The sequence below is a fragment of the Nothobranchius furzeri genome, chromosome 15 (genome assembly GCF_043380555.1).
Source record: "Nothobranchius furzeri strain GRZ-AD chromosome 15, NfurGRZ-RIMD1, whole genome shotgun sequence".
Classification (NCBI taxonomy): domain Eukaryota; kingdom Metazoa; phylum Chordata; class Actinopteri; order Cyprinodontiformes; family Nothobranchiidae; genus Nothobranchius; species Nothobranchius furzeri.
Window position 1 is genome coordinate 12,024,190 of NC_091755.1, and position 13,565 is coordinate 12,037,754.

A 13,565-nucleotide genomic window follows, 5' to 3' on the forward strand; every position below is an offset into this window, starting at 1 on the left:
AAGGCAAGACGCTCCTCGGGGCGTGTCTTGCTGGGGCCTCTCTCCTGGAGGCGCTCAATCAGACCCAGTGGTGACACGTGGCAAGACGCTCCTCGGGGCGCGTCTTGCTTGGGCCTCTCTCCTGGAGGCGCTCAGTCAGAGCCAGTGGTGACACGTGGCAAGACGCTCCTCGGGGCGCATCTTGCTTGGGCCTCTCTCCTGGAGGCACTCAGTCAGACCCAGTGTTGACACGTGGCAAGACATTCCTCGGGGCGCGTGTTGCTTGGGCCTCTCTCCTGGAGGCGCTCAGTCAGACCCAGTGTTGACATGTGGCAAGACACTCCACGGGGCGCGTCTTGCTTGGGCCTCTCTCATGGAGGCCCTCTGTCAGACCCAGTGTTGACATGTGTCAAGACGCTCCTCGGGGCACGTCTTGCTTTGGCCTCTCTCCTGGAGGCCCTCTGTCAGACCCAGTGTTGACATGTGTCAAGACGCTCCTCGGGGCGCGTCTTGCTTGGGCTTCTCTCCTGGACGCCCTCAGTCATACCCATTGTTGACATGTGGCAAGACACTCCTCGGGGCGAGTCTTGCTTTGGCCTCTCTCCTGGAGGCGCTCAGTCAGACCGAGTGCTGTCATGTGGCAAGACGCTCCTCGGGCCGCGTGTTGCTTGGGCTTCTCTCCTGGAGGCCCTCAGTCAGACCCATTGTTGACATGTTGCAAGACGCTCCTCGGGGCGCGTCTTGCTTGGGCCTCTCTCCTGCAGGCGCTCAGTCAGACCGAGTGCTGACATGTGGAAAGACGCTCCTCGGGGCGCGTCTTGCTTGGGCTTCTCTCCTGGAGGCGCTCAGAAAGACCCAGTGTTGACATGTGACAAGACGCTCCTCGGGGCGCGTCTTGCCTGGGCCTCTCTCCTGGAGGCGCTCAGTCAGACCCAGTGGTGACATGTGGAAAGACACTCCTCGGGGCGCATCTTGCTTGGGCCTCTCTCCTGGAGGCCCTCTGTCAGACCCAGTGTTGGCATGTGGCAAGACATTCCTCAGGGCGCGTCTTGGTTGGGCTTCTCTCATGGAGGCCCTCAGTCAGACCCAGTGTTGACATGTGTCAAGACGCTCCTCGGTGCGTGTCTTGCTTGGGCTACTCTCCTGGAGGCCCTCAGGTAGACCCATTGTTGACATGTGGCAAGACGCTCCTCGGGGCACGTCTTGCTTGGGCTTCTCTCCTGGAGGCGCTCAAACAGACCGAGTAGTGACATGTGGCAAGACGCTCCTCGGGGCGCGTCTTGCTGGGGCTTCTCTCATGGAGGCACTCAGTCAGACCCAGTGTTGACATGTGGCAAGACGCTCCTCGGGGCGCGTCTTGCTTGGACCTCTCTCCCTGAGGCGCTCTGTCAGACCCAGTGTTGACATTTGGCAAGACACTCCTTGGGGCGCGTCTTGCTTGGGCCTCTCTCATGGAGGCCCTCTGTCAGACCCAGTGTTGACATGTGTCAAGACGCTCCTCGGGGGAAGTCTTGCTTTGGCCTCTCTCCTGGAGGCGCTCAGTCATACCCATTGTTGACATGTGGCAAGAAGCTCCTCGGGGCGCGTCTTGCTTGGGCTTCTCTCCTGGAGGCCCTCAGTAAGAACCATTGTTGACATGTGGCAAGACGCTCCTCGGGACGCGTCTTGCTTGGGCCTCTCTCCAGAAGACCCTCAATCAGACCCAGTGTTGACCCGTGGCAAGACGCTCCTCGGGGCGTGTCTTGCTTGGGCTTCTCTCCTGGAGGCCCTCAGTAAGAACCATTGTTGACATGTGGCAAGACGCTCCTCGGGACGCGTCTTGCTTGGGCCTCTCTCCTGGAGGCACTCAGTCAGACCCAGTGTTGACACGTGGCAAGACATTCCTCGGGGCGCGTGTTGCTTGGGCCTCTCTCCTGGAGGCGCTCAGTCAGACCCAGTGTTGACATGTGGCAAGACACTCCACGGGGCGCGTCTTGCTTGGGCCTCTCTCATGGAGGCCCTCTGTCAGACCCAGTGTTGACATGTGTCAAGACGCTCCTCGGGGCACGTCTTGCTTTGGCCTCTCTCCTGGAGGCCCTCTGTCAGACCCAGTGTTGACATGTGTCAAGACGCTCCTCGGGGCGCGTCTTGCTTGGGCTTCTCTCCTGGACGCCCTCAGTCATACCCATTGTTGACATGTGGCAAGACACTCCTCGGGGCGAGTCTTGCTTTGGCCTCTCTCCTGGAGGCGCTCAGTCAGACCGAGTGCTGTCATGTGGCAAGACGCTCCTCGGGCCGCGTGTTGCTTGGGCTTCTCTCCTGGAGGCCCTCAGTCAGACCCATTGTTGACATGTTGCAAGACGCTCCTCGGGGCGCGTCTTGCTTGGGGCTCTCTCCTGCAGGCGCTCAGTCAGACCGAGTGCTGACATGTGGAAAGACGCTCCTCGGGGCGCGTCTTGCTTGGGCTTCTCTCCTGGAGGCGCTCAGAAAGACCCAGTGTTGACATGTGACAAGACGCTCCTCGGGGCGCGTCTTGCCTGGGCCTCTCTCCTGGAGGCGCTCAGTCAGACCCAGTGGTGACATGTGGAAAGACACTCCTCGGGGCGCATCTTGCTTGGGCCTCTCTCCTGGAGGCCCTCTGTCAGACCCAGTGTTGGCATGTGGCAAGACATTCCTCAGGGCGCGTCTTGGTTGGGCTTCTCTCATGGAGGCCCTCAGTCAGACCCAGTGTTGACATGTGTCAAGACGCTCCTCGGTGCGTGTCTTGCTTGGGCTACTCTCCTGGAGGCCCTCAGGTAGACCCATTGTTGACATGTGGCAAGACGCTCCTCGGGGCACGTCTTGCTTGGGCTTCTCTCCTGGAGGCGCTCAAACAGACCGAGTAGTGACATGTGGCAAGACGCTCCTCGGGGCGCGTCTTGCTGGGGCTTCTCTCATGGAGGCACTCAGTCAGACCCAGTGTTGACATGTGGCAAGACGCTCCTCGGGGCGCGTCTTGCTTGGACCTCTCTCCCTGAGGCGCTCTGTCAGACCCAGTGTTGACATTTGGCAAGACACTCCTTGGGGCGCGTCTTGCTTGGGCCTCTCTCATGGAGGCCCTCTGTCAGACCCAGTGTTGACATGTGTCAAGACGCTCCTCGGGGGAAGTCTTGCTTTGGCCTCTCTCCTGGAGGCGCTCAGTCATACCCATTGTTGACATGTGGCAAGAAGCTCCTCGGGGCGCGTCTTGCTTGGGCTTCTCTCCTGGAGGCCCTAAGTAAGAACCATTGTTGACATGTGGCAAGACGCTCCTCGGGACGCGTCTTGCTTGGGCCTCTCTCCAGAAGACCCTCAATCAGACCCAGTGTTGACCCGTGGCAAGACGCTCCTCGGGGCGTGTCTTGCTTGGGCCTCTCTCCTGGAGGCGCTCAGTCAGACCCAGTGGTGACACGTGGCAAGACGCTCCTCGGGGCGCATCTTGCTTGGGCCTCTCTCCTGGAGGCGCTCAGTCAGACCCAGTGTTGACACGTGGCAAGACGCTCCTCGGGGCGCGTCTTGCTTGGGCCTCTCTCCTGGAGGCGCTCAGTCAGAACCAGTGTTGACATGTGGCAAGACACTCCTCCGGGCGCGTCTTGCTTGGGCCTCTCTCATGGACGCCCTCTGTCAGACCCAGTGTTGACATGTGTCAAGACGCTCCTCAGGGCGCGTCTTGCTTTGGCCTCTCTCCTTGAGGCCCTCTGTCAGACCCAGTGTTGACATGTGTCAAGACGCTCCTCGGGGCGCTTCTTGCTTGGGCTTCTCTCCTGGAGGCCCTCAGTCATACCCATTGTTGACATGTGGCAAGACGCTCCTCGGGGCGCGTCTTGCTTTGGCCTCTCTCCTGGAGGCGCTCAGTCAGACTGAGTGCTGACATGTGGCAAGACGCTCCTCGGGCCGCGTGTTGCTTGGGCTTCTCTCCTGGAGGCCCTCAGTCAGACCCATTTTTGACATGTTGCAAGACGCTCCTTTGGGCGCGTCTTGCTTGGGCCTCTCTCCTGGAGGCGCTCAGTAAGACCCAGTGTTGACATGTGACAAGACGCTCCTCGGGGCGCGTCTTGCTTGGGCCTCTCTCCAGGAGGCGCTCAGTCAGACCCAGTGGTGACATGTGGCAAGACACTCCTCGGGGCGTGTCTTGGTTGGGCCTCTCTCCTGGAGGCCCTCTGTCAGACCCAGTGTTGGCATGTGGCAAGACGCTCCTCAGTGCGCGTCTTGGTTCGGCCTCTCTCCAGGAGGTGCTCAGTCAGACCCAGTGGTGACATGTGGCAAGACGCTCCTCGGGGCGCGTATTGCTTGGGCCTCTCTCCTGGATGCCCTCTGTCAGACCGAGTGTTGACATGTGGCAAGACTCTCCTCGGGGCGCGTCTTGCTTGGGCTTCTCTCATGGAGGCCCTCAGTCAGACCCAGTGTTGACATGTGTCAAGACGCTCCTCGGGGCATGTCTTGCTTGGGCCTCTCTCCTGGAGGCGCTCAGTCAGACCCAGTGTTGACATGTGGCAAGACGCTCCTGGGGGCGCGTCTTGCTTGGGCTTCTCTCCTGGAGGCCCTCAGTCAGACCCATTGTTGACATGTGGCAAGATGCTCCTCGGGACACGTCTTGCTTGGGCTACTCTCCTAGAGGCGCTCAAACAGACCGAGTAGTGACATGTGGCAAGACGCTCCTCGGGGCGCGTCTTGCTGGGGCTTCTCTCATGGAGGAACTCAGTCAGACCCAGTGTTGACTTGTGGCAAGACGCTCCTCGGGGGGCGTCCTTCTTTGGCCTCTCTCCTGGAGGCGCTCAGTCAGACCGAGTGCTGACATGTGGCAAGAAGCTCCTCGGGCCGCGTCTTGCTTGGGCTTCTTTCCTGGAGTCCCTCAGTAAGAACCATTGTTGACATGTGGCAAGACGCTCCTCGGGGCGCGTCTTGCTTGGGCCTCTCTCCAGAAGGCCCTCAATCAGACCCAGTGTTGACACGTGGCAAGACGCTCCTCGGGGCGCGACTTGCTTGGGCCTCTCTCCTGGAGGCGCTTAGTCAGACTGAGTAGTGACATGTGGCCTGACGCTCCTCGGGGCGCGTGTTGCTTGGGCCTCTCTCCTGGAGGCGCTCAGTCAGACCAAGTGGTGACATGTGGCAAGACACTCCTCGGGGCGCGTCTTTCTTGGGCCTCTCTCCTGGAGGCCCTCTGTTAGACCCAGTGTCGACATGTGGCAAGACACTCCTCGGGGCGCGTCTTGCTTGGGCCTCTCTCATGGAGGCCCTCTGTCAGACCCAGTGTTGACATGTGTCAAGACGCTCCTCGGGGCGCGTCTTGCTTTGGCCTCTCTCCTGGAGGCGCTCAGTCAGACCGAGTGCTGAGTACTGTGGCAAGAAGCTCCTCGGGGCGCGTCTTGCTTGGGCTTCTCTCCTGGAGGCCCTCAGTAAGACCCATTGTTGACATGTGGCAAGACGCTCCTTGGGGCGCTTCTTGCTTGGGCCTCTCTCCTGGAGGCGCTCAGTCAGACTGAGTAGTGACATGTGGCCTGACGCTCCTCGGGGCGCGTGTTGCTTGGGCCTCTCTCCTGGAGGCGCTCAGTAAGACCAAGTGGTGACATGTGGCAAGACGCTCCTCGGGGCGCGTCTTGCTTGGGCCTCTCTCCAGAAGGCCCTCAATCAGACCCAGTGTTGACAGGTGGCAAGATGCTCCTCGGGGCGCGTCTTGCTTGGGCCTCTCTCCTGGAGGCGCTCAGTCAGACTGAATAGTGACATGTGGCCTGACGCTCCTAGGGGCGCGTGTTGCTTGGGCCTCTCTCCTGGAGGCGCTCAGTCAGACCAAGTGGTGACATGTGTCAAGACGCTCCTCGGGGCGCGTCTTGCTTGGGCCTCTCTCCTGGAGGCCCTCTGTCAGACCCAGTGTTGACATATGGCAAGACGCTCCTCCGGGCGCGTCTTGCTTGGGCCTCTCTCCTGGAGGCCCTCAGTCAGACCCATTGTTGACATGTGGCAAGACGCTCCTCGGGGCGCGTCTTGCTTGGGCCTCTCTCCTGGAGGCGCTCAGTCAGACCGAGTGCTGACATAAGGCAAGACGCTCCTCGGGGCGCGTCTTGCTTGGGCCTCTCTCCTGGAGGCCCTCAGTCAGACCCAGTGTTGACATGTGACAAGACGCTCCTCGGGGCGCGTCTTGCTTGGGCCTCTCTCCTGGAGGCTCTCAGTCAGAACCAGAGGTGACATGTGGCAAGACGCTCCTCGGGGCGCGTCTTGCTTGGGCCTCTCTCCTGGAGGCCCTCTGTCAGACCCAGTGTTGACATGTGGCAAGACGCTCCTCCGGGCGCATCTTGCTTGGGCCTCTCTCCTGGAGGCCCTCAGTCAGACCCATTGTTGACATGTGGCAAGACGCTCCTCGGGGCGCGTCTTGCTTGGGCCTCTCTCCTGGAGGCGCTCAGTCAGACCGAGTGCTGACATAAGGCAAGACGCTCCTCGGGGCGCGTCTTGCTGGGGCCTCTCTCCTGGAGGCGCTCAGTCAGACCCAGTGCTGACATGTGGCAAGACGATCCTCGGGGCGCGTCTTGCTTGGGCCTCTCTCCTGGAGGCGCTCAGTCAGACCCAGTGTTGACATGTGGCAAGACGCTCCTCGGGGCGCGTCTTGCTTGGGCATCTCTCCTGGAGGCGCTCAGTCAGACCCAGTGTTGACATGTGTCAAGACGCTCCTCTGGGCGCGTCTTGCTTGGGCCCCTCTCCTGGAGGCGCTCAGTCATCCCCAGTGGTGACACGTGGAAAGAAGCTCCTCGGGGCGCGTCTTGCTTGGGCCTCTCTCCTGGAGGCTTTCAGTCAGACCCAGTGTTGGCATGTGGCAAGACACTCCTCGGGGCGCGTCTTGGTTGGGCCTCTTTCCTGGAGGCGCTCATTCAGACCCAGTGGTGACATGTGGCAAGACGCTCCTCGGGGCGCGTATTGCTTGGGCTGCTCTCCTGAATGCCCTCTGTCAGACCGAGTGTAGACATGTGGCAAGACTCTCCTCGGGGCGCGTCTTGCTTGGGCTTCTCTCATGGAGGCCCTCAGTCCGACCCAGTGTTGACATGTGTCAAGACGCTCCTCGGGGCGTGTCTTGCTTGGGCCTCTCTCCTGGAGGCGCTCAGTCAGACCCAGTGCTGACATGTGGCAAGACGCTCCTCGGGGCGCGTCTTACTTGGGCCTCTCTCCTGGAGGCGCTCAGTCAGACTGAGTAGTGACATGTGGCCTGACGCTCCTCGGGGCGCGTCTTGCTTGGACCTCCCTCCTGGAGGCGCTCAGTCAGACCGAGTAGTGACATTTGGCAAGACGCTCCTCGGGGCGCGTCTTGCTTGGACCTCTCTCCTGGAGGCGCTCAGTTAGACCGAGTAGTGACATGTGGCAAGACGCTCCTCGGGGCGCGTCTTGCTTGGGCCTCTATCCTAGAGGCGCTCAGTCAGACCCAGTGTTGACATGTGGCAAGACGCTCCTCGGGGCGCGTCTTGCTTGGTTCTCTCTCCTGGAGGTTCTCAGTCAGATCCAGTGTTGTCATGTGGCAAGACGCTCCTCGGGGCGCGTCTTGCTTGGGCCTCTCTCCTGGAGGCGCTCAGTCAGACCCAGAGGAGACATGTGTCAAGATGCTCCTCGGGGCGCGTCTTGCTTGGGCCTCTCTCCTAGAGACGCTCAGTCAGACCGAGTGCTGACATGTGGCAAGACGCTCCTCGGGGCGGGTCTTGCTTGGGCTTCTCTCCTGGAGGCCCTCAGTCAGACACATTGTCAACATGTCAACACTGGGTCTGACAGAGGGCATCCAGGAGAGAGGCCCAAGCAATACACGCCCCGAGGAGCTTCTTGCCACATGTCACCACTGGGTCTGACTGAGCACCTCCAGGAGAGAGGCCCAAGCAAGACGCGCCCCGAGGAGCGTCTTGCCACGTGTCAACACTGGGTCTGACTTAGCGCCTCCAGGAGAGAGGCCCAAGCAAGATGCGCCCCGAGGAGCGTCTTGCCACGTGTCACCACTGGGTCTGACTGAGCTCCTCGAGGAGAGAGGCCCAAGCAAGATGCGCCCCGAGGAGCGTCTTGCCACGTGTCACCACTGGGTCTGATTGAGCACCTCCAGGAGAGAGGCCCCAGCAAGACGCGCCCCGAGGAGCGTCTTGCCTTATGTCAGCACTCGGTCTGACTGAGCGCCTCCAGGAGAGAGGCCCAAGCAAGACGCGCCCCGAGGAGCCTCTTGCCACATGTCACTACTCGGTCTAACTGAGCGCCTCCAGGAGAAAGGTCCAAGCAAGACGCGCCCCGAGGAGCGTCTTGCCACATGTCACTACTCGGTTTGACTGAGCGCCTCCAGGAGAGAGGCCCAAGCAAGACGTGCCCCGAGGAGCGTCTTGCCACATGTCAACAATGGGTCTGACTGAGGGCCTCCAGGAGAGAAGCCCAAGCAAGACGCGCCCCGAGGAGCTTCTTGCCACATGTCAGCACTCGGTCTGACTGGGCGCCTCCAGGAGAGAGATCAAAGCAAGACGCGCCCCGAGGAGCGTCTTGCCACGTGTCAACACTGGGTCTGACTTAGCGCCTCCAGGAGAGAGGCCCAAGCAAGATGCGCCCCGAGGAGCGTCTTGCCGCGTGTCACCACTGGGTCTGACTGAGCTCCTCCAGGAGAGAGGCCCAAGCAAGACGCGCCCCGAGGAGCGTCTTGCCACGTGTCAACACTGGGTCTGACTTAGCGCCTCCAGGAGAGAGGCCCAAGCAAGATGCGCCCCGAGGAGCGTCTTGCCACGTGTCACCACTGGGTCTGATAGAGCACCTCCAGGAGAGAGGCCCCAGCAAGACACGCCCCGAGGAGCGTCTTGCCTTATGTCAGCACTCGGTATGACTGAGCGCCTCCAGGAGAGAGGCCCAAGCAAGACACGCCCCGAGGAGCGTCTTGCCACATGTCACTACTCGGTCTGACTGAGCGCCTCCAGGAGAGAGGCCCAAGCAAGACGTGTCCCGAGGAGCGTCTTGCCACATGTCAACAATGGGTCTGACTGAGGGCCTCAAGGAGAGAAGCCCAAGCAAGACGCGCCCCGAGGAGCGTCTTGCCACATGTCAACACTGGGTCTGACTGAGGGCCTCCAGGAGAGAGGCCCAAATGAGACGCGCCCCGAGGAGCGTCGAGGTCCAAGCAAGACGCGCCCCGAGGAGCGTCTTGCCACATGTCACTACTCGGTCTGACTGAGCGCCTCAGGGAGAGAGGTCCAAGCAAGACGCGCCCCGAGGAGCGTCTTGCCACATGTCAACAATGGGTCTGACTGAGGGCCTCCATGAGAGAAGCCCAACCAAGACGCGCCCTGAGGAACGTCTTGCCACATGCCAACACTGGGTCTGACAGAGGGCCTCCAGGAGAGAGGCCCAAGCAAGACGCACCCCGAGGAGTGTCTTGCCACATGTCACCACTGGGTCTGACTGAGCGCCTCCAGGAGAGAGGCCCAAGCAAGACGCGCCCCGAGGAGCGTCTTGTCACATGTCAACACTGGGTCTTTCTGAGCGCCTCCAGGAGAGAAGCCCAAGCAAGACGCGCCCCGAGGAGCGTCTTTCCACATGTCAGCACTCGGTCTGACTGAGCGCCTCCAGGAGAGAGGCCAAAGCAAGACGCGCCCCGAGGAGTGTCTTGCCACATGTCAACAATGGGTATGACTGAGGGCGTCCAGGAGAGAAGCCCAAGCAAGACGCGCCCCGAGGAGCGTCTTGACACATGTCAACACTGGGTCTGACAGAGGGCCTCCAGGAGAGAGGCCAAAGCAAGACGCGCCCCGAGGAGCGTCTTGACACATGTCAACACTGGGTCTGACTGAGGGCCTCCATGAGAGAAGCCCAACCAAGACGCGCCCTGAGGAACGTCTTGCCACATGCCAACACTGGGTCTGACAGAGGGCCTCCAGGAGAGAGGCCCAAGCAAGACGCGCCCCGAGGAGTGTCTTGCCACATGTCAACACTGGGTCTGACAGAGGAACTCCATGAGAGAGGCCCAAGCAAGACGCGCCCCGAGGAGTGTCTTGCCACATGTCAACACTGGGTCTGACTGAGCGCCTCCAGGAGAGAGGCCCAAGCAAGACGCGCCCCGAGGAATGTCTTGCCACGTGTCAACACTGGGTCTGACTGAGTGCCTCCAGGAGAGAGGCCCAAGCAAGATGCGCCCCGAGGAACGTCTTGCCACGTGTCACCACTGGCTCTGACTGAGCGCCTCCAGGAGAGAGGCCCAAGCAAGACGCGCCCCGAGGAGCGTCTTGCCACGTGTCACCACTGGGTCTGATTGAGCGCCTCCAGGAGAGAGGCCCCAGCAAGACACGCCCCGAGGGGCGTCTTGCCTTATGTCAGCAATCGGTCTGACTGAGCGCCTCCAGGAGAGAGGCCCAAGCAAGACGCGCCCCGAGGAGCGTCTTGCGACATGTCACTACTCGGTCTAACTGAGCGCCTCCAGGAGAGAGGTCCAAGCAAGACGCGCCCCGAGGAGCGTCTTGCCACATGTCACTACTCGGTCTGACTGAGCGCCTCCAGGAGAGAGGCCCAAGCAAGACGTGCCCCGAGGAGCGTCTTGCCACATGTCAACACTGGGTCTGACTGAGCGCCTCCAGGAGAGAGGCCCAAGCAAGACGCGCCCCGAGGAGCGTCAGGCCACATGTCACTACTCAGTCTGACTGAGCGCCTCCAGGAGAGAGGCCCAAGCAAGATGCGCCCCGAGGAGCGTCTTGCCACATGTCAACACTGGGTCTGATTGAGGGCCTTCTGGAGAAAGGCACAAGCAAGACGCGCCCCGAGGAGCGTTTTGCCACATGTCAACAATGGGTCTTACTGAGGGTCTGCAGGAGAGAGGCCAAAGCAAGATGCGCCCGGAGGAGCGTCTTGCCACATGTCAACACTGGGTCTGACAGAGGGCATCCAGGAGAGAGGCCGAAGCAAGACGCGCCCCATGGAGCGTCTTGCCACATGTCACATCTGGTTCTGACTGAGCGCCTCCAGGAGAGAGGCCCAAGCAAGATGCGCCCAGAGGAGCGTCTTGCCACATGTCAACAATGGGTCTGACTGAGGGCCTCCAGGAAAGAAGCCCAAGCAATACGCGCCCCGAGGAGCGTCTTGCGACATGTCACTACTCGGTCTGATTGAGCGCCTCCAGGAGAGAGGCCCCAGCAAGACACGCCCCGAGGAGCGTCTTGCCTTATGTCAGCACTCGGTCTGACTGAGCGCCTCCAGGAGAGAGGCCCAAGCAAGACGCGCCCCGAGGAGCGTCTTGCGACATGTCACTACTCGGTCTAAATGAGCGCCTCCAGGAGAGAGGTCCAAGCAAGACGCGCCCCGAGGAGCGTCTTGCCACATGTCACTACTCGGTCTGACTGAGCGCCTCCAGGAGAGAGGCCCAAGCAAGACGTGCCCCGAGGAGCGTCTTGCCACATGTCAACACTGGGTCTGACTGAGCGCCTCCAGGAGAGAGGCCCAAGCAAGACGCGCCCCGAGGAGCGTCAGGCCACATGTCACTACTCAGTCTGACTGAGCGCCTCCAGGAGAGAGGCCCAAGCAAGATGCGCCCCGAGGAGCGTCTTGCCACATGTCAACACTGGGTCTGATTGAGGGCCTTCTGGAGAAAGGCACAAGCAAGACGCGCCCCGAGGAGCGTCTTGCCACATGTCAACAATGGGTCTTACTGAGGGTCTGCAGGAGAGAGGCCAAAGCAAGATGCGCCCGGAGGAGCGTCTTGCCACATGTCAACACTGGGTCTGACAGAGGGCCTCCAGGAGAGAGGCCGAAGCAAGACGCGCCCCGAGGAGCGTCTTGCCACATGTCACCTCTGGTTCTGACTGAGCGCCTCCAGGAGAGAGGCCCAAGCAAGACGCGCCCCGAGGAGCGTCTTGCCACATGTCAACAATGGGTCTGACTGAGGGCCTCCAGGAAAGAAGCCCAAGCAATACGCGCCCCGAGGAGCGTCTTGCCACATGTCACCACTGGGTCTGACTGAGCGCCTCCAGGAGAGAGGCCCAAGCAAGACGCGCCCCGAGGAGCGTCTTGCCACGTGTCAACACTGGGTCTGATTGAGGGCCTTCTGGAGAGAGGCCCAAGCAAGGCGCGCCCCGAGGAGCGTCTTGCCACATGTCAACAATGGGTCTGACTGAGGGCCTCCAGGAGAGAAGCCCAAGCAAGACGCGCCCCGAGGAGCTTCTTGCCACATGTCAGCACTCGGTCTGACTGAGCGCCTCCAGGAGAGAGGCCCAAGCAAGACGCGCCCCGAGGAGCGTCTTGACACATGTCAACACTGGGTCTGACAGAGGGCCTCCATGAGAGAGGCCCAAGCAAGACGCGCCCCGAGGAGTGTCTTGCCACATGTCAACACTGGGTCTGACTGAGCGCCTCCAGGAGAGAGGCCCAAGCAAGACGCGCCCCGAGGAGCATCTTGCCACGTGTCAACACTGGGTCTGACTTAGCGCCTCCAGGAGAGAGGCCCAAGCAAGATGCGCCCCGAGGAGCGTCTTGCCACGTGTCACCACTGGGTCTGACTGAGCTCCTCCAGGAGAGAGGCCCAAGCAAGACGCGCCCCGAGGAGCGTCTTGCCTTATGTCAGCACTCGGTCTGACTGAGCGCCTCCAGGAGAGAGGCCCAAGCAAGACGCGCCCCGAGGAGCGTCTTGCCACATGTCACTACTCGGTCTAACTGAGCGCCTCCAGGAGAAAGGTCCAAGCAAGACGCGCCCCGAGGAGCGTCTTGCCACATGTCACTACTCGGTTTTACTGAGCGCCTCCAGGAGAGAGGCCCAAGCAAGACGTGCCCCGAGGAGCGTCTTGCCACATGTCAACAATGGGTCTGACTGAGGGCCTCCAGGAGAGAAGCCCAAGCAAGACGCGCCCCGAGGAGCGTCTTGCCACATGTCAACACTGGGTCTGACTGAGGGCCTCTAGGAGAGAGGTCCAAATAAGACGCGCCCCGAGGAGCGTCTTGCCACATGTCAACAATGGGTCTGACTGAGGGCCTCCAGGAGAGAAGCCCAAGCAAGACGCGCCCCGAGGAGCGTCTTGCCACATGTCAGCACTCGGTCTGACTGAGCGCCTCCAGGAGAGAGGCCCAAGCAAGACGCGCCCCGAGGAGTGTCTTGCGACATGTCAACAATGGGTCTGACTGAGGGCCTCCAGGAGAGAAGCCCAAGCAAGACGCGCCCCGAGGAGCTTCTTGCCACATGTCAGCACTCGGTCTGACTGAGCGCCTCCAGGAGAGAGGCCCAAGCAAGACGCGCCCCGAGGAGCGTCTTGACACATGTCAACACTGGGTCTGACAGAGGGCCTCCATGAGAGAGGCCCAAGCAAGACGCGCCCCGAGGAGTGTCTTGCCACATGTCAACACATGGTCTGACTGAGCGCCTCCAGGAGAGAGGCCCAAGCAAGACGCGCCCCGAGGAGCGTCTTGCCACGTGTCAACACTGGGTCTGACTTAGCGCCTCCAGGAGAGAGGCTTAAGCAAGATGCGCCCCGAGGAGCGTCTTGCCACGTGTCACCACTGGGTCTGACTGAGCTCCTCCAGGAGAGAGGCCCAAGCAAGACGCGCCCCGAGGAGCGTCTTGCCTTATGTCAGCACTCGGGCTGACTGAGCGCCTCCAGGAGAGAGGCCCAAGCAAGACGCGC